Source organism: Urtica dioica, chromosome 6 (assembly GCF_054948205.1).
Source record: "Urtica dioica subsp. dioica isolate 48M chromosome 6, U.dioica_male_clone48M_v1_H2, whole genome shotgun sequence".
NCBI classification, from domain to species: Eukaryota; Viridiplantae; Streptophyta; class Magnoliopsida; order Rosales; family Urticaceae; genus Urtica; species Urtica dioica.
Window position 1 is genome coordinate 43,885,376 of NC_142761.1, and position 18,964 is coordinate 43,904,339.

At 39.0% G+C, this 18,964-nt stretch overlaps 2 pseudogenes across 1 annotated transcript; one reads left to right on the top strand and one right to left on the bottom strand.

Moving 5' to 3' along the window:
* Positions 1-1,321: 1,321 nt before the first annotated feature.
* Positions 1,322-10,140, bottom strand: LOC149394459 (uncharacterized; annotated as a pseudogene). Its single transcript, XR_016299933.1, has 8 exons — positions 9,855-10,140; positions 9,334-9,449; positions 8,100-8,629; positions 5,995-7,095; positions 5,589-5,879; positions 2,775-5,161; positions 2,310-2,413; positions 1,322-2,170 (listed from the first exon to the last, which is right to left on the bottom strand). The product of XR_016299933.1 is annotated as an uncharacterized LOC149394459 (transcript).
* A 6,550-nt stretch (positions 10,141-16,690) lies between these two features.
* On the top strand, positions 16,691-18,817 carry LOC149394460 (pentatricopeptide repeat-containing protein At5g56310 pseudogene; annotated as a pseudogene).
* The last annotated feature ends 147 nt before the right edge of the window (positions 18,818-18,964 follow it).

Consider the following 18,964-nt stretch of genomic DNA (forward strand, 5'->3'; position numbering starts at 1 on the left):
AAAGTCGGGTCGTCACAGTTGGTATCAGAGCAACGAACCTATGACCCCCTTCGCTATTCGATCGCACGGCTACCCCTACTCAAGTAAGTTAGTATTTTCTTTATTTATCTTAGTCGTATTTTTTTTACATAGATGGAAAACATTCAAGCTGCTCGTGGACAAGATAGAGGTAGGCCACGAGGCCGAGGTAGAGGAAGAGGCAGAGTTACCGCTGATGTTCCAGTACAAGATGCTCATCATGCCGCTCCGTTTCCCGCACAACAGGGAGCAGCAGAGAATCCCAATGGTCCAGCCCCGGGACCTCAGCCAGCGGCCCAACCAGATCTTGCGTTGCTCGTTACAGCATTGCTGCAACGTATCGAAGCTCAAGAAGCGGAGATACAAGAGTTGAAGAACCACCTCCCCCAAGTGAATGGAAATGTGGGAGATGATCAACAAGCACCTCCTCAAGGCGTACCTCAGATGGGCCAAGTTGTTGTGACTAATGATCTTTTCGAAAGGTTCAAGAGGATGAGAGCTCCAGATTTTGAAGGATCGGCGGATCCTTTAGTGGCTGATGAGTGGATGTCAGAGATGAAGAAGATCTTCAACTTCATGAATATCTCGGAAATTGAGAAGGTCATATGCGCGTCTTTTGTTCTGAAGAAGGATGCACGATACTGGTGGGAGACATTAGCAGCTAGAAGAGACACACACGCTATGACGTGGGACGACTTCATCGAGGAGTTCAACAGTAATTATTTCAACATGCGCGCGATGAACACTCAACAAAAGGAGTTTACAGAGTTAAAGCAAGGCACGATGACTGTGACTGAAGCTGCGAGAAAGTTCCTTGATTAGGAATTGTTTATTTGCATTCCTACGTAAATAAACGTTATATATGTTTGTTTTGGCTCAATAACGATATGGTTTAAACCAGTAACAGGTCATTGCTGCTCCTCTGTAATATCTTGTATAAGGCTTCAAACAAACATTAGTCGATTTGTGAGATAGTTTTCTAATTTTTGTAGTTTTCCAAAAGCTAAATTTTGGCCTGAGTTTTGTACAGCTGCAACGGTTATTAAAAAGCTGTTTGGTTTCTTACTCTCTTTTTTTAACTTGGAAAATTTTTCTAAGTTGTATTTATTTTTTGTGAACAATGCGAAAAAAATTAACCAATACCCAAACCCTTATGGCCACCACTCTCACCGCTACAAGTTTCCGAACGCGACGGCGGACAATAACTTGGCATCGCCCACAGACGCCGTACTCGTCGTCGGTGTCGGCGAAGAAACGGTTCCGTATGAATATCCAAATCTTGTATCAAATAAAAATGTGATTTACGTAATTAGCCTGGAAGTATAAGTGTCCGGAAATTTAAGATAGGCATTTTGGCAACGGTGGCGCGTGGTAGTGTCAGATAGTTACACTTTGACCCCTTTTTTTCCATTCGTACAAGCCTCTTGAGCTATAGATTTTTGCATCGGTATCCTCTTTACTAACTTACATTCATATTAAAAAAAAAAAATAATAATTGTTGTTCCGAAGTAATAACTAAATTTAATGAGTACTCGATACATTGATGTTACTAATAATTAGTAAAAATATACTAAAATAAAATCAGTTATGTTTATAACAGAAATTTACCTATCTTTATAATAAAATCATTTCAATAATATCTTTTATAAAATAACCAAGAATGCAAAATTTTTTGTTGAAAATATGAACGTATGTTAATATTGGGTTGTCGATTTTTTTTTTAAAAAGAAAATAAGGCCTCGTTAAAACATCCCCATCCCCAAATAGGGCCTCGATTTTTTTTTTTTTAAAGAAAATAAGGCCTCGTTACCATTCCCTATCTCCATAAACCATAATATCGGTCACCTTGAAGCCTTCCCCTGCATTCAGATCAAGACTAGGAACGAGCCGGTCTTTGAAATCAGTGAAAACCCCAACCTTGTTACCACTCCCAATCACATAACAAGAACTGGAAATATTTCTGTCTGAGCAGCCATAAGAACCACATTCATATCCTCGAATCTCCAAAATCCCATCCCGCCACTTATCTTCAGAAGACTTTATCCCATGTTTTCCTAGCCATTTTATCAAGGGGTTGACAACATGTTTTCCAAAATTTATAGGTAGCCATAACATATTGGTTGATACTTTTGAGAATTGAAGGAGCTGAACACTAAAAGAAAAATAAAAAAACTGAGAGTCAAAGTGAAGTTCACGAGCCATCCGTTCAGCTAAAAAAGGCTAAAAATACTACCTCGTATGTTCTGTTCCAAATTCATTAAAGTTTTCTACCACATATGGCTACCACATACCTCAGCATCAAGAGCTCAAGGGAACAAAAGTTTGCCTCCATGCAAAGGATCAACAATCGCATAAGCATCAAAGGGCTTAATCTGTTACTTCATATGGTGACATACTGACAATGAATGTTTAGTTAGAGACTAGAATAGTAAGTTACTCTAAGCCTTAAAGGACCGAAACGTGTCTGTTCACAAAATTAAAGATATACTATGATTACCATATAAAAAATGAAAATATTCACATGTTGAAAAATTATATTAAAGTCCACTTTTTTTTAAATTGTATTTTTTCCCGCCGTTAATAAAAAAAAATACCACGTAATTAGAACTATATCTTCATTTGTATCAAAATAATTGTCTCTTTGAGACCTTCGCAGCTCGTAGTGTTAGCAAATTTATTGAAATTGGCGGTGTATATAATATGCTAAGATTTTTTCAGATCTAGCAAACAGAAAGACATGACATTTATATGATTACCAGAAATTGTAGACTTTAATATGAATAGAAAAGCCTTGAGATTTGAAGTCAGGAAGTTGACTCAAGCTGCTGCAATTAGTGAGATTCAAGTGCTCGAGATTTGAGTTGCGAGAGAGATCCGGTAGTTGACTCAGGTTGCTGCAATTAGTGAGATTCAAGTCCCAGAGATTTGAGTTGCAAGAGAGGTCAGGAAGTTGACTCAGGCTGCTGCAATTAGTGAGATTCAAGAGCTCGAGTTTTGAGTTGCAAGAGAGGTCAGGAAGTTGACTCAGGCTGTTGCAATTAGTGAGATTCAAGTCCCGCAGAATTGAGTTGCAAGAGAGGTCAGGAAGTTGACTTAGGCTGCTGCAATTAGTGAGATTCAACTCCTCGAGATTTGTGTTGCGAGAGAGATCCGGTAGTTGACTCAGGCTGCTGCAATTAGTGAGATTCAACTCCTCGAGATTTAAGCAGCCAGAGAGGTCAGGAAGTTGACTCAAGCTGCTGCAATTAGTGAGATTCAAGTGCTTGAGATTTGAGTTGCGAGAGAGATCCGGTAGTTGACTCAGGTTGCTGCAATTAGTGAGATCCAAGTTCCAGAGATTTGAGTTGCAAGAGAGGTCAGAAAGTTGACTCAGGCTGCTGCAATTAGTGAGATCCAACACCCCGAGATTTGAGTTGCAAGAGAGGTCAGGAAGTTGACTCAGGCTGCTGCAATCAGTGAGATCCAACACCTCGAGATTTGAGTTGCAAGAGAGGTCAGGAAGTTGACTAAGGCTTCTGCAATTAGTGAGATTCAAGTCCCAGAGATTTGAGTTGCAAGAGAGGTCAGGAAGTTGACTCAGGCTGCTGCAATTAGTGAGATCCAACATTAAGATATTTGAGTTGCAAGAGAGGTCAGGAAGTTGACTCAGGTTGCTGCAATTAGTGAGATTCAACCCCCCGAGATTTGAGTTTCGAGAGAGATCCGATAGTTGACTCAGGTTGCTGCAATTAGTGAGATTCAAGTGCTCAAGATTTGAGTTGCGAGAGAGATCCGGTAGTTGACTCAGGTTGCATAAATTAGTGAGATCCAAGACCCGCAGAATTGAGTTGCGAGAGAGGTCAGGAAGTTGACTCAGGCTGCTGCAATTAGCGAGATTCAACACCCTGAGATTTGAGTTGCCAGAGAGGTCAGGAAGTTGACTCAGGCTGCTGCAATTAGTGAGATTCAACTCGTCGAGATTTGAGTTGCGAGAGAGATCCGGTAGTTGACTCAGGTTGCTGCAATTAGTGAGATTCAACTCCTCGAGATTTGAGTTGCGAGAGAGATCCGGTAGTTGACTCAGGCTGCTGCAATTAGTGAGATTCAAGTTCCGGAGATTTGAGTTGCGAGAGAGATCCGGTAGTTGACTCAGGCTGCTGTAATTAGTGAGATTCAACATCCTGAGATTTGAGTTGCCAGAGAGGTCAGGAAGTTGACTCAGGCTGCTGCAATTAGCGAGATTCAACACCCTGAGATTTGAGTTGCCAGAGAGGTCAGGAAGTTGACTCAGGCTGCTGCAATTAGTGAGATCCAAGTTCCTTAGATTTGAGTTGCGAGAGAGATCCGGTAGTTGACTCAGGCTGCTGCAATTAGTGAGATTCAAGTGCTCGAGATTTGAGTTGCGAGAGAGATCCGGTAGTTGACTCAGGCTGCTGCAATTAGTGAGATCCAAGTTCCTGAGATTTGAGTTGCGAGAGAGATCCGGTAGTTGACTCAGGCTGCTGCAATTAGTGAGATACAAGTGCTCGAGATTTGAGTTGCGAGAGAGATCCGGTAGTTGACTCAGGCTGCTGCAATTAGTGAGATTCAAGTGCTCGAGATTTGAGTTGCGAGAGAGATCCGGTAGTTGACTCAGGCTGCTGCAATTAGTGAGATCCAAGTTCCTGAGATTTGAGTTGCGAGAGAGATCCGGTAGTTGACTCAGGCTGCTGCAATTAGTGAGATACAAGTGCTCGAGATTTGAGTTGCGAGAGAGATCCGGTAGTTGACTCAGGCTGCTGCAATTAGGGAGAATCAAGTTCCGGAGATTTGAGTTGCGAGAGAGATCCGGTAGTTGACTCAGGCTTCTGCAATTAGGGAGATTCAAGTTCCGGAGATTTGAGTTGCGAGAGAGATCCGGTAGTTGACTCAGGCTGCTGCAATTAGTGAGATTCAAGTGCTCGAGATTTGAGTTGCGAGAGAGATCCGGTAGTTGACTCAGGCTGCTGCAATTAGTGAGATTCAACTCCTCGAGATTTGAGTTGCAAGAGAGATCCGAGAGTTGACTCAGGTTGCTGCAATTAGCAAGATTCAAGTGCTTGAGGTTTGAAGTGTGAGAGAGGTCCTGGAGTTGACTTAGATTGTTGCAACCATTGAGAATCAAGACTTCCAACTTTTGCAAATCCTATATGAAAAAGTGAACCGTGATTTATGTGAGTCAGACAGTATAAGTGATTGAAAATAACAAATACGCTTCTTAGTACCTTGAGCTAGTGATATCAAACCTTGAAGTTTTAAAAAATTGTGATTCGAACCGATATCAAACTTCTCTAGCGTACTGTAGTGATATAACAAACTATTTTATACAAAAAATAAAATAAGTTAATTATTTAACAGCTATTTAGCGTTTTATGTTGAATAAATAGATAATTTCTAAAAAAATGGATTACAAATTTATTAAGCATTCGGAATGTGCCCTTTTTATTGAAAATATGAATGGAAGTTCAAGGAGGTGAACGCTAGATAAAAAAAAGTTTAAGGGTCAAATTGCAATAATTTGAACGCTAGAAAATATGAACCATTGTGTTAAAAAAAATACCGGAAAACAATACCTTGTATTCCAGGCTCCAAACCCGTTCAAGTTTGTCACTTTCAATGCACACCTCACGAAGATTCTTCGGATTAAAACTCTCTGGCAAGCATTTCAAGGGGCAACCCGTCCATCGGAAATATCTCAGTGTAGCGGGAAGGAAATCAAGATATTCAGGGAATAAAATTTTGCCGTTGTACGAAGACCAATCAATATAGAGAAACCACAGATTGCGCATTTCTTTAAAGACTAGAGGGCTTATGTCAGATTGTGGCATATCCTTCAAGAAAATTCCTTCAATTTTTTGTGTCCCCTAATCACAGTTCATACAAAAAAAAATGACCACATTATGATTATTATACAAATGATAATAAAGTGTGACTGCAATCAAGTTTTAAAGGATCTTGATATTCATAAGCATGACTTACTCGATTCTCTTCCAAGACACAGCAAGTATCTAATGTAGACCACAATCTACTGCGCTCTCCCGGATCCTTTGATTCTCGACGAACAATTTCTTGGCCCATTTCTTGGATCAAATCATGCATCCGTATAGAGAACATTGATAAGGTTATGAGAGCCTTATCAACGAGAACATTGATTCCTGCAATAACTCCGGAATATCTGTACCCAAGTATTCTCTTGATCTCATCCATGTATTTGCCTTTAAGGAAGCAGGCAATATCGAGAAACATGTCCTTGTGTTCTGGCTCAGTCCGTCGTAGCTCACTTTCAGTATGTCTTGGACTTCATGGTTTGGAGTTGAGTCAAGTAACTCCATTTCGCTTTCCCATTCTTCGATGCTCCTTGAACACAAGTGCCGACCCAAAACCGTGAGAGCCAACGGATTGCCTTTGGCGTACTTCTCGACAATTGTCTTTGCCAACTCCGAGTATCCCTCGACCGGAGATTCATCTCCTTCTTTACGAAAAGCTTTCGAGAGAAAGAGCTGAAGAGCATCCCCAAAACTCAGGTCCTCAATTTCGTGTATTTCGTCGGCTTTGATGACCTTGAGCACTTGTGAATTTCTGCTCGTCACAACAATTCTGCTACCTGGACCGAAGCATTCACGATCTATGGCCAGAAGGTCCAATTGCTTTACGTTATCGACATCGTCAAGGACTAAAAGAACATTCCTTTGGCGGAGTCTATCCTTTTCGCGATGAGTGACGTGTGTCAAGTTCTTCTCTTTCAACAGTTCCGAGAAAACTCTCTTTTGCAGGTCCGAGGATTGGTGCTTCGTAACTTCCTCTCTGACGTTTTCAAGGAAAGAGAAACCGGAGAATCGATTACAGAATTTGTTGAACAGGAAACGGGCGATTGTCGTCTTTCCGATGCCACCCATTCCCCAAATTCCAATGACACGAGTGTCCTTGCTCGTTAAGTTGACACATAAAGATGGCTCTATAACATGCAAATTGTTATCAATTCCAACAAGACCATTTGTCTCATAACTAGAAGTAGAAGGTATCATTTTTAATTCTTCCATGACGCATTCAACAATTTCTTTTATCAACTCGGACTCGGAACTGAAAAATGTAAATAAACTGTAGTCAATAAACATATCATCGATTTTTTTTTTTTACAAAGTTAATGAGTGTATTATATCAAACCTTTAAATTATTTTATACTTCTTTTTTATATAAATATTTTATACTTTAAGGGTCAGTATTGAAAAACCCTTGTGAGTAACTAAAGATATTTGTTAATATTAAGAAAAATAGACATCTATTACTCTTTGTAAAATGAATATGCATTAAAAACAGGGATTTGCGACAAAATAGCTTGCGACCAATATCATGTGTACCGCGAGGAAAATAATCCCTCAAAATCCAAATACACAGAACAAAAACAATCATCTAAGCCCGAAAATCAAGGACCCTGAGACTACGTAATCTATACCTCATACAATCCTCTTGTTTTATGTTTCTATTTCTTTTTTGTAATAATTGTAACCACGGTATTCCACCGTCACAAGCGAGGGCTCATTAATAAAACTCTCGTGGTCCCGTCCACGTTTCTTAAAAAAAAAATAGCCGATTATATTTCTCTACCCCGAAGATCTCTGGCACAGTATTTTCAGGAGTATTGGTCTTTGGATATCTACTCTAAATTCTGATTTTTCGAGTTTTAGCCTCTCTGTATTATCCCGCGATTGGCCAAGTGCTATCTAGTTTGTGACGACTATAGTCTAAATATTTGGATCGAATATACTCTAAATGAAATCTTCATGACGACTACAAATTAGGTTTGATTTTTAACTCATGACCATGGACGGACCTAGGTGTCCTCAATTTGGGGGCCTGGCAATCCTATAATATAAACGAGAATCAATTTCCCTAATATGTCCCAGATAATCACTAATTTGACCTCCCCTAATAACGTGTTTTTTTCTTCTTTTTGGGTGATAAAACTTTTGTATTTTTGTGTTTTAATAACCACAATGATAATAGAAAAAATGATTTAAAAGCTGTACTTAAGGTTTATGACAACTAAAACCATTTATCAAGGATATCAAATACGAGTAATTTACCTCGCGTCTGCCGAATTAAATCCGGATAAATCTGCAGTGGCTCTCAGAGATTCCCGCCACATCTTCAACTTTTCCGAGTCGTGTCCGAATCTCCTTTCGTGTCTTAAGAATGCAACTTCGAAGCTTCTCTTTTGGTGTCTTACATCCGTGGGCTCCACCTTGTAGAACACGGGTATAACACGCTGTTTATGTTCTTTCATGCAACGGACGATGTGGTTGAGCTCATCCAGACACCACCGAGATTGGGCATAGTTCTCTGAGAAGACGATTATCGAGATCGCCGATGCCTTGATCGCTTCTAGAAGCACAGGCGAGATCTCGTCTCCTTTCTTGAGGTCATCCGAGTCTATGAACGCCTTTATTCCTTTATCGCGCAAAGCGTCGCAAAGAAAGCTAATAAAGCCCCAGCGTGTGTCCGTGCCTCGAAAGCTGATGAATACGTCGTATATATCGACAGAGGTACTCGAAGAAGAAGCCATAAGTGATCAACCTCCAAAAATATCAAAGGGTCTTATCTGAAATATGGAAAGCTTGGATAGTGAATTTGTGTGAGGCTAGTTTATTCAAAGTAAAAGGAAGGTAAGACCAAACACAGTATACGGTAATTTACCATAGAAACACAAAACAAAAGTAAATAATTTTGGATTATCATGGTGTGATTATGTTTTACTCAAACCTTTTAAGATTATATAACTGTATATATGATTTGGATTACCTGGATCTGGATGTTGGATTTTATTTTTGAAAAAATATATAAAATATACGGAAAAAAAACCCCAATATAAAAGTGTACGTTAAAATAGCTAATTTGTGTATAATAAACCATAAATAATACATTTATATACGTGTATATATATATATATATATATATATATATGTGTGTGTGTGTGTGTTCAACAAGGTTCGAGAGAATTCCACGCCAGGGGAACAACACACTGGACGCCCTTGCTTGTAATGTCATTTTATTTCAATATGAATTTTTTTGGATTCCAGTCTGTTCATGAATCATCAAACTTTTATAGTTTACTCCTACAATAATAAATTACTAGGTGCGCTTCTCTACTTTTGTTAATTTACTTTTAGTACTGTTTTACTTTCTTGTAATAAAAAAGCAGTTGCTCCCTTGGTCTTGTTATTTTTCATACTCTCACAGATTACAGTTGAAAATATGTCTAAAAATTTCGACTTAATTCAGCAAAAACAAATTCTCAGTGATTAGTTAGTAACAATTTACCTGGCCCCTGAATCCCAGGCGGATGAGCTCTCAGTCGTTTCTGAAGCGCCTTTTGCGTTCTTAAAAATGCAGCTTTGTAGCTTCCCAACGAGAATCTGTGATAACTCGATCGCTCCCTGAATCGCAGATGAGATTTTATGTGAGGATAGTAAAGGAATGAAGAAGAAGAAAGAAAACTGAGATAAGACTGTGACTCTGTGCGTGGCTAGTTTTGTCTGATAACTATAAAATATCAACTGATATCAAGAGTTTTCTATCAGAAATGTAAAGGAAAGCTTATTAGATCGTGACTTTATGTAAAGTTAGTTTATGCAAACTAAATGGAAGGTAATTAGTTTATAATGTGAACATATAAGTTTAGAGTTTACTGCTATAACAATAAAATTAATAGGTGCGCTCCTCTACTTTTGTTTTTTTTTTTTTTTTTTAACTTTTATAGTGTTTTACTTTCTTGTAATAAAAAGCAGTTACTCCCTTAAACAAATTTGCAGCGATTAATATGTAAAGGTAAAACAATTTACCTCGACCCTAAATCCCAGCCGTATTAATTCGCAGTGATTTCCAGAGATTCTCGATCTGAAGCGCCTTTGATGTCTTGAAAACGCAGCTTTGTGGCTTCCCAGATCTAGATTCCGTATGTTTGTGGGGTCCACTTCGTAGGTCTTCTTGCAACGTGCTATATGGTTGAGAATCTGTGAGAAGACGATTATCAAGATCGGCGATATCTCGATCGCTCCCTGAAGCGCAGATTAGATTTTGTGTGAGGATAGTAAAAGGAAAGTAGAAGAAGAAGAGAAAAAGAACAAAAGTGTGACTTAGCATGTGACTAGTTTTTTAATATATAAAGAAAGCACAAAGCAATATTGGCTTTTTTTCTATGCACAAGAAAAGAGGGAGAAATTTCGCTTTTGAATTATTGATATCACATTTCCTCAAAAATATATATATATATATATATATATATATATATATATATATATATATATATATATATATTGATATCACACGGTTTCTTCAACTTTGTTGTTTTGGGTTGTTTGATGGGTCGTCGAGTTTTAGGATTTTTTTATTTTTATTTTCTTTTTACTATTGACGGATCCAAAGACAGATTGGGCCCAAAATTATCTTTCGTGAAATAACAAATGATAAAGTAACGATGATGTCTCATACTATTACTATTAGCGTTTGGTTATCAACTCAAAAACTGTTTTTGAGTTTTCAAGAAGTGAAAATAGGAAACAAAACTGGAAAATGTGTTTGGTAAGATGTTTTCGGAAAAAAATTTCAAAAAATTTTGAAGTTGTTTTGGAAAAAAGTAAAGAAAACTGAAAACAAATAAAAAGTGTTTTTGAAAAAAAATTTCTTCTCTTCTCTCCTCTTTCTCCTCATCTTCTCTTTTCATTCTTTCAAAAACAAAAATGAAAACTATACCAAACACTTTTTTCAGTTTTTTCACTTTCTCAAAAACAAAAATGAAAACTGTACCAAACAGCTTTTTGAAAACAACTACAAAACAGTTTTTCAGTACAACTACAAAAATTAGAAAACAGAAAACAAAAAACAGTTTGAGTTAACTACCAAACACAACCATATATGACTTCGTATTTTCTTTTCCGAAGCGTGTTTCGAGTTCTGAGAATGCAACTTCGAAGCTTATTAGATCGTCATTGCTTGTAATGTCAACGCAGTAAAAGAAAAATAAAAGTAAATAGTCAAAAGTTCAGGGGGCATTTATGTAATTTATCCAAAAAATAATAGCTCACTTTCAAAATAAAACTAATTAGATACTTGTAGATAATAATTGTAGCTTTATATATTCTTAAAAAAGGCCTATGAAATCAGGGCTATACCACCCCGGATGTAGCTTCAATGTCACTGAAGATTCCTCGCATTGATAGCAAAACCACTTCGAGATTTCGTCCCCAGGAAACAGAAAGTCAACTTCGCGAACATGGGGCAACTGAGATAAATCAATGTTAGAACGTCTCTAATGTAAAAAAAAAAAAAAAAAAAAAAAAAAAAAAAAAAAAAAAAACCCTTTCAGCTTACACTTAAAACCCACACTCCAACAATATACCATCCTTTGCTATCAATCTAAAAATTCAGATATGATATTTACACTAAATATTTAGCATGAGACTCATCAATATTGGCATACAAAGATGGGTCCCAATTTTCAAATGAAAAATAGCACGAAGATAGAATTTAAAAACTAGACCATCTCAAGTGGACATGTATACCATTTCTTATTCTATAGATTTTTGGCGCAAATAATCTCACATTTTTTAGATTCAGTTATTTACTCACCTTTTTTTCATTTTAGTCCCTAATTATTGATTTTGTAGCATTTTTTCCTTTCCAAAGAAGCATTTTTTTTTTAATTAATGACATTTTTGGTCCCTCGTCTTTGACCACTTTAACATGTTGAACCTTCGTTAAAAAAAACTGTCATTTTGATCTTTTATGATAATCAAATTTTCAATTATAATCCTTCTGTTACTTTTAGTGTCAAATAGACAGAAAATGCTTACGTGTCGAATAAAAAGAGTAAAGTTATTAAAATGCCCTTCTCATTTATACAATTTATTTGTTTTTAATTTTAAGTTTTGTTAAATAAAAAAAGTTCAGTATCTGCCGCACAAGTACCCTAGCGATGCCGGTCATGGATTCTGGTCGATCTCCGTGGAGGCTCTGAAGCCGAGCGCGACACGTTTCCGCGGCGGCAAAATCCGGCGTCGGTGGAGGAGCAGGAAAGGGAAGGGTCGCCGCTGAGTCCCATCTCCCGGAGCAAATGGCAGCGGCGCTCCGAGACGGAGGAGGGCTAGGAGATCCAGACGTCGTACTTGGAGACTCGCATTGGATTTGTGAAATTGAAGCGGGTTTGATGTGGATTAGTAGCTGAATGGTTTGGTTGTGTGCTTGAACTCGTGAAATTAGAAGTGTTTGTTGACTTTCTCTTGGACGACGTCCTCCTAGAGTGCCTCTCCCGATTCTCGTCGCCGCCGATTTAGGCTCTGGTCCGCAAGGGCGTGGGTTCAAATCCCACAGCTGTCAAGTTTTTTTTTTCGTCGTCTTGTTATTGACTGAGTGGAATCGCTGAGGCCCGAGCGAGAAAGAGAGCTTGAATAATCTGCAATGGCGACGAGTCTGGCTAGGAAGAGGCTGGCTATCAATAACCCGCTCTTAGTCTGAATTCTGAGCTCGCGAGGTTTTCTGCGATGGCGGACTTTCAACGAGGTCGATGGGAACCCTAGCTTTCGAAGAGGTCGGCGACTAACCGCGGGAGTGGAACCTCTCCGCCTTCCTCGCCGCCGCCCCGCCGCACGCCCGGATCTGCGCCGTCGGACCCACCATCTTCGCCGTGTACGCTGGGTCGATGGACTTGTTCGACGTGGAGGCCGGCGCGTGGCTCCGGAGCCGGTGCGTTCCCGACGGCGGGTTCGTGGTGGCGGCGTGCTCCGCGGTGGGGAGGGTGTACGTGCTGGCAAGCCACGAGGTGGAGCTGTCGTTCTGGAGCTTCGACGGTCGGTGGAGCTGTCGTTCTGTAAATTGTTCCTTTATTTACTCTGAAATTCTTAAATTAAAGGAAATGAAATGAAATATAGGTGAAACATAATTACCCTCCCCAATTCGCACGCGTGACTTGCACGTGATGAGTATCCGCCAATTTTGACAGAAAATTAACAGAAGTACCCAACATGAAATTTGGCTGATCATAATGGGTCAAGATTGCAAGTTTTTTTAATCAGGGACCAAGTTGTTAAAGAGGTCAAAGACGAGGGGCAAAAAATGTCATTAATAATATGTAGCATCTAAACAGCCTAATCACTAACTTGAAGAGGTTGTTTATGAAAGTAAAGTTGCTTTAACTGTTACTAGTCTTTTTGGTAGTTCACTCTTACTGTTTTTGTTTTCTGTTTTCGTTTTCATATAGTTGTAGTCTGAAATTTTTAATTTGCAGTTGTTTTCAAATAACTGTTTGGTAAGGATTTCAGTTTTTTTTTATTCAGTTTTTTGTAATTGTAGTGTAATAATTCACATACGAATTAGGCGTCGAGATATATACTAATTGAAAGTCTTTGTTGCGAATATAATGGTCGTACCTTTAGTTATAATGATTGTTCACAAGTTCATCGGAAACCACCGTTTGTCTTTGTAGTCAATACAACAAATATCAAATTTTGATAACTAATGTTGACTAAAAATAGTGAAAACTTATGTGCTCGACGAGAGGATCACGACCAATTAACAATATGTAAAGTGGAGTTCCAATTGTTTAAAGTTTGTCATAATTGTAAAACTTAAGTTTTTCAAGGAACGAAAACAAATTCGATAATCAAAAGTGAGGAAAATGAAATGATGTTAATAGGAGAGAAGGAGATGTCAAGAGGAGATATTAAAAAAAATATAAAAAAAGGTTAAAAAAGTTGAGTGAAAAAATTGAAAAACACCTAAAAACTGTTTTCTGATTTTCTTCATTAAAACAGAAAACAGTTTGAAAACTTTTTAAGTTGTATTATGAGAATCATCAAACAAACAGTGGATTCGGTTTTTTTATAAAACTATTTTAGTTAGAAAAGTAAAAAACAGTTTTCAAGTTAATAAACAAACATGGTCTAAGATTTTGTCATCATTTCACAATTTTATGTTTCAACTTGCTGGATCTTAAATAAGGATGTCTTTTTGTTAAAACAAAATTATTGGCCTATTAACGTGAGTATACCTAATTAGGGCTTATAACTCTTATCACAAATTAATTATTAATTGTCCTTTTTTTATAATTTTTTTTTACAAAAAATTGGCTACGTAAGCCACCTAAACTATAGGAATTGTAAATTAGCCAACTTTTGGTAAATACTTTGTAAATAGCCAACTTACATACATGGCAGCCTATTAACTACATTTTTTACATAGGTTAGGTGGCTATGTAAGCCACCTAAACTATAAGAATTGTAAATTAGCCAACCTTTGGTAAATACTTTGTAAATAGCCAACTTACATACGTGGCAGCCTATTAACTACATTTTTTTACATGTTTGACTGGATTAAATAAGTATTTTATTTATCTGTTAATAAGTTAACTTGGCTATTTACAAAAAATTAACGAAAGGTTGGCTATATCTCAATTCACTATAACCGTGTGGCTATATAACTTAATAACCTTTTTTTATGTACATTGTGACTCGAACCTATTTCCTTACTTGGGAAAGAGGGTGCTTACCACTAAGCTACATTTCTTGCCTTTTATTTTTAGCATTAACTCATCATAAGCAAACAATTCTTAGCAAACATGATCAAAATTTCTAGATATTATGAAATATGACCTAAATCCAAAGTTGCAATACAGCCCAACGATCGCACAATGAAACTTCAGCAAGTTTTAGCTGTAATCCGTGTTTTTGAGACTTTGTATCCGAATGATGATTATGACCAAATTGCAAATGAAATAGTATTCTAGTAAAAAAAAAATATGAAATAGTATTGTTCCATGATGCAATAGTCATGTTTAGGAGCAAAAGTGTCGTTGCACGAGATATAGAGCTTTGATGTTTTATTAGCTACTTGGCTATAAAAGTGACAAAGAGGGATTTGGAAGTCATTCTGTCAATTAGTCACGCTTCTGATTTTCCCTTGAAGAGCACTAGTTCTCTCGAAAGGTCATGTCACCCTTTGTATCCTATTTTATCAATACAAACAATAATTTTCACTTTATTCTTCTCATGATAATTGTCGAAACACATTATATCATGTGTATCGAGATATCACACCATCATCAGTGTTGCGAGATATGTTCAGTCCGACTTCGATATGCATGCCTAAAACTACAAGGTCTACACTATCTAGTACATATGATTATGAACCAATTCACATAACATAAGAGTATTTCGAGCTTCAAGATCACTACAACAAATACCGGAAACAGCCGCGACAAAAGTCGTGGCTGTTGCCACAAAAGTCGTGGCTGTTGCCCCGTTGCTGTTTAGCAACAGCCACGACTTGTCGCGGCTGTTGTTGATATATAACAAAAAAAAAATAATTGGCAGGAGACTGCAACTTTAAAGCTGGATTTTTTTTTATCTGCATTTATATGTGTATATATATACATGTACATATAATAAACACAATATATTACAACTAAAACTTGTCTATTATAAAAGAAAGAAAAAACACACTAAAACAGCTAAAATTTATCAATTCTAACTAAATCAGAACAGTGACATTAAAAGTCACTCAATATTTGCTTGGTTGTGTTTGAATACCAGAGTTCATACAAACGAAGAAAAAAAACAGAACAATTCATACTCACTCACTTACTAAATCACTTATCACACAGACACACACACACACACACACACACTCACATACCACACAGAAATACATATAAACAAAAACACACACCACACCACACATAAACAAAAACACACACAAACTCACACACCACACATACACACAGAACACACACATATAATACTCTCTCACACACAACACACACACATAATACTCTCTCACACACAGCACACACAAACAAAAATATACACACGCACATACTACTTACACCACAGATCACACACCACATAACACATACACACTCAAATATACCACACAATACATAAATAAGGCTGAGATGAGAACACACACACAAATCACATAATACAAACACATCACACGATAGACTTACATGAGGTGGGCGTTCGGAGGTGGTTTCGCGGCTGCTTGGATAGGCTCGTTGATCAGAGATTCAATTCTCAAGACAAGACCAAATCTTTTTTAGATGTGAACTTGAGAAGGAAAGCAATTAAGAACACCACATGTTTCATCTCATTCCCAAGTATCATCTCATTCCCAAGTATAAATCTCTCTCACACACGTACCACAGACCACAGTCAAGAAAACACTATCAGACACACAAATTCAAACACACATACACATACAGAGAACAAATTCATTACTCACCTAACCTTTTAGCTCTTTGTTCATCTTCTCCACATACCACACACTCTCTCTCACACACACACACAAAAACACACTCACTCGCATACATAACACACACACTCGCTCAAACACGGATTTGTGAGCGGGGCTGAGAATCTGCAAAATAAACACACATAACAAAAAAAAAAAACACACACACACACAAAAACAGAACACACACACAAACACTCACTTACTCACTCATGGACTCACACGTACATACACATACACACACATACAGAAATGAATTTGACATGGACATCCAACAATAAACACAAACTATGATCGAATAACCCTCAATTTCAGAACTCAATTAAAAAAATCCTAACTTGTTTCTTGAAATCCGACCCAAAGAAGATAAATTAGAAGTTTACCTTGCTCGGCGATGGATCCGAGGGAAGAGCAGAGGAGGTGAGACATGGTGGCTGGCGGAAAAGTGGGCTGTCGACGGGGCCAAGGGCCGAGGGAGAGAGGGGGGTCGCTGCAGCGGTTGGGCGAAGAAATTTGGAGAGAGAGAGAGAGAGGGCTAATGAGAAAAAGACTTAACATATACCTCATTTCGCGAAAAATAACTTCACAGCGCCCGCTCTTTTTTTTTGCCGAAAATTTGAGCCAAGGAAAGATCGCTTTTTTTTTAGCAAAAAATTTAAACAGCCGCGACTGCCTCAAATGTCGTGACTAAATAGCCACGACTTGTCGCGGCTATTACCGAGAAAAAAATTTGTGGCTGTTGCCAGTATTTGTTGTAGTGAGAACATTAGCCTAACAAAGTTATATTAAATCTCAGAGGTTTAATTACTATTTTTTTAACTAAATAAAATTGAGAGAAATATTAAATTAACCCTAAATTTTGGCGTTATATGCCACCATAATGCTTAAATCATGTTTTTATACTTTATCGCAAGAATTGCGTGTTTAAAATTTTTATTGCAAAAAATAGTGTTTTTTAAGTTGGAAAACAGTCATTTTTCTTGATTTTTCTAAATATCTACAGTATTTTAATTTGTTTATTATTTTGGGCTATATTTAACTTCAAGAGAATCCTCGACTCGGGCTCTCGACCCGACACGTACTCGATCCCGTTCGCTCTGAAAGCCGCGGCTGAGCTCTCCGCCGTCGGGGCTTGCCGGCAGATTCACTGCCACGCCGTCTCCGCCGGACTGAGCTCCGACGTCAACGTCGCGACCGCTCTGGTCAGAACCTACTCTGTGTTCGGGTTCCTCCGCGACGCACGGAACGTGTTCGACAAAACGACGTCGAAGACCCACGTAGCGCTCTGGAACGCCATGCTTGCCGGGTACGCAAAGGCGGGCGATGTCGAATCCGCTCAGAAGGTGTTCGATGAAATGCCTGAGAGAAATTTGGTTTCTTGGACTGTTTTCGTCTCCGGGTTTGTTCAGGCGAGGCGGCCGAGAGAGGCTGCGAGGGTTTTCGAGAGAATGTGGGCCGACGGAGCCGAGCCCGACGAGGTCACGATGCTCGCGGTCGTGTCAGCTTGTGCTCAGCTGGGCTCGTTGGGGTTGGGGAAGAGAGTCCACGGGTACATCGTGAAACGCGGCTTCTTTTCCTCGAAGCTCGCTATCGGAAACGCGCTCATAGACATGTACGTGAAATCGGTGTTCGAAGCCGTCGGGGAGAGGCGAAACGCGGTGACCTACACCGCGATGATATCCGGGCTAGCCCTTCACGGCCTCGGGGACGAGGCCGTGAAGGCTTTCTCACGAATGGAGAGCGAATCGGTCGAGCCCAACGGAGCCACGTTCCTCTCGCTGCTCTCCGCTCTAAGCCGAGCCGCGATGGTCGACACGGCTCGCCGGTACTTCGACGAAATGGGCTCGCGATACAAGATTCGGCCGGGGATCGAGCACTACGGTTGCGTTATCGATTCGCTCGGCCGAGCCGGCCGTCTCGACGAGGCGATCGAGCTCACGGAATCGATGCCGTTCGAACTGAACGCAGCGGTTTGGGGGTCTCTTATCTCGGCTTCGAACGTTTACAGAGACACAGAGCTCGGCGAGCGAGCTCTGCGACATCTTGTGGCGTTGGAGCCGTGGAATAGCGGGAATTACATGCTTTTGGCCAACACTTACGCTTCGCTCGGAGGCTATGGCGAGTCCGGGGTCTTGAGAAAGGCCATGAGAGACTCCGGGGTCAAGAAGACGCCCGGTTGGAGTTCCGTCGAAGTGGACGGTAACAAATTCCGGCGATTCGTCGCCGGAGATACGGCGTTCGAGGTTTTGAATCGGCTTAACGTGGCCACGGGTCTTCCTGTGAAAGAGGTCGAGTTTCTTGAATTGCACACGTGAAAGAAACTAACTTGATAAGATACGGAAATCGAAGTTTAAAACAAAACGAGAAGAAGAAAGAAAACGAGAATTTCAAGTGATTTGAGGACATATCGTGACAGTGATACGCGTGAAGATTCTCTTGCAAGTACGTATCTCCGCGATAAAGCTACCTTGTTTTCGGCGACCGAGGTTAGAAAGATAAAAAAGAACAAAGAAATACATGATTCGAGATTTTCTTTTCCTTTTTGTCGATTTTCATTCTTTTTTCCAGTGGAAGGTTGTTTCCAGATTAAAAAAAAAGAAGAAAGTAAAAAAAAACAAAGAACAAATTCATGAACATGTTGATTTCATTTTGATACTGTAATTAGTAA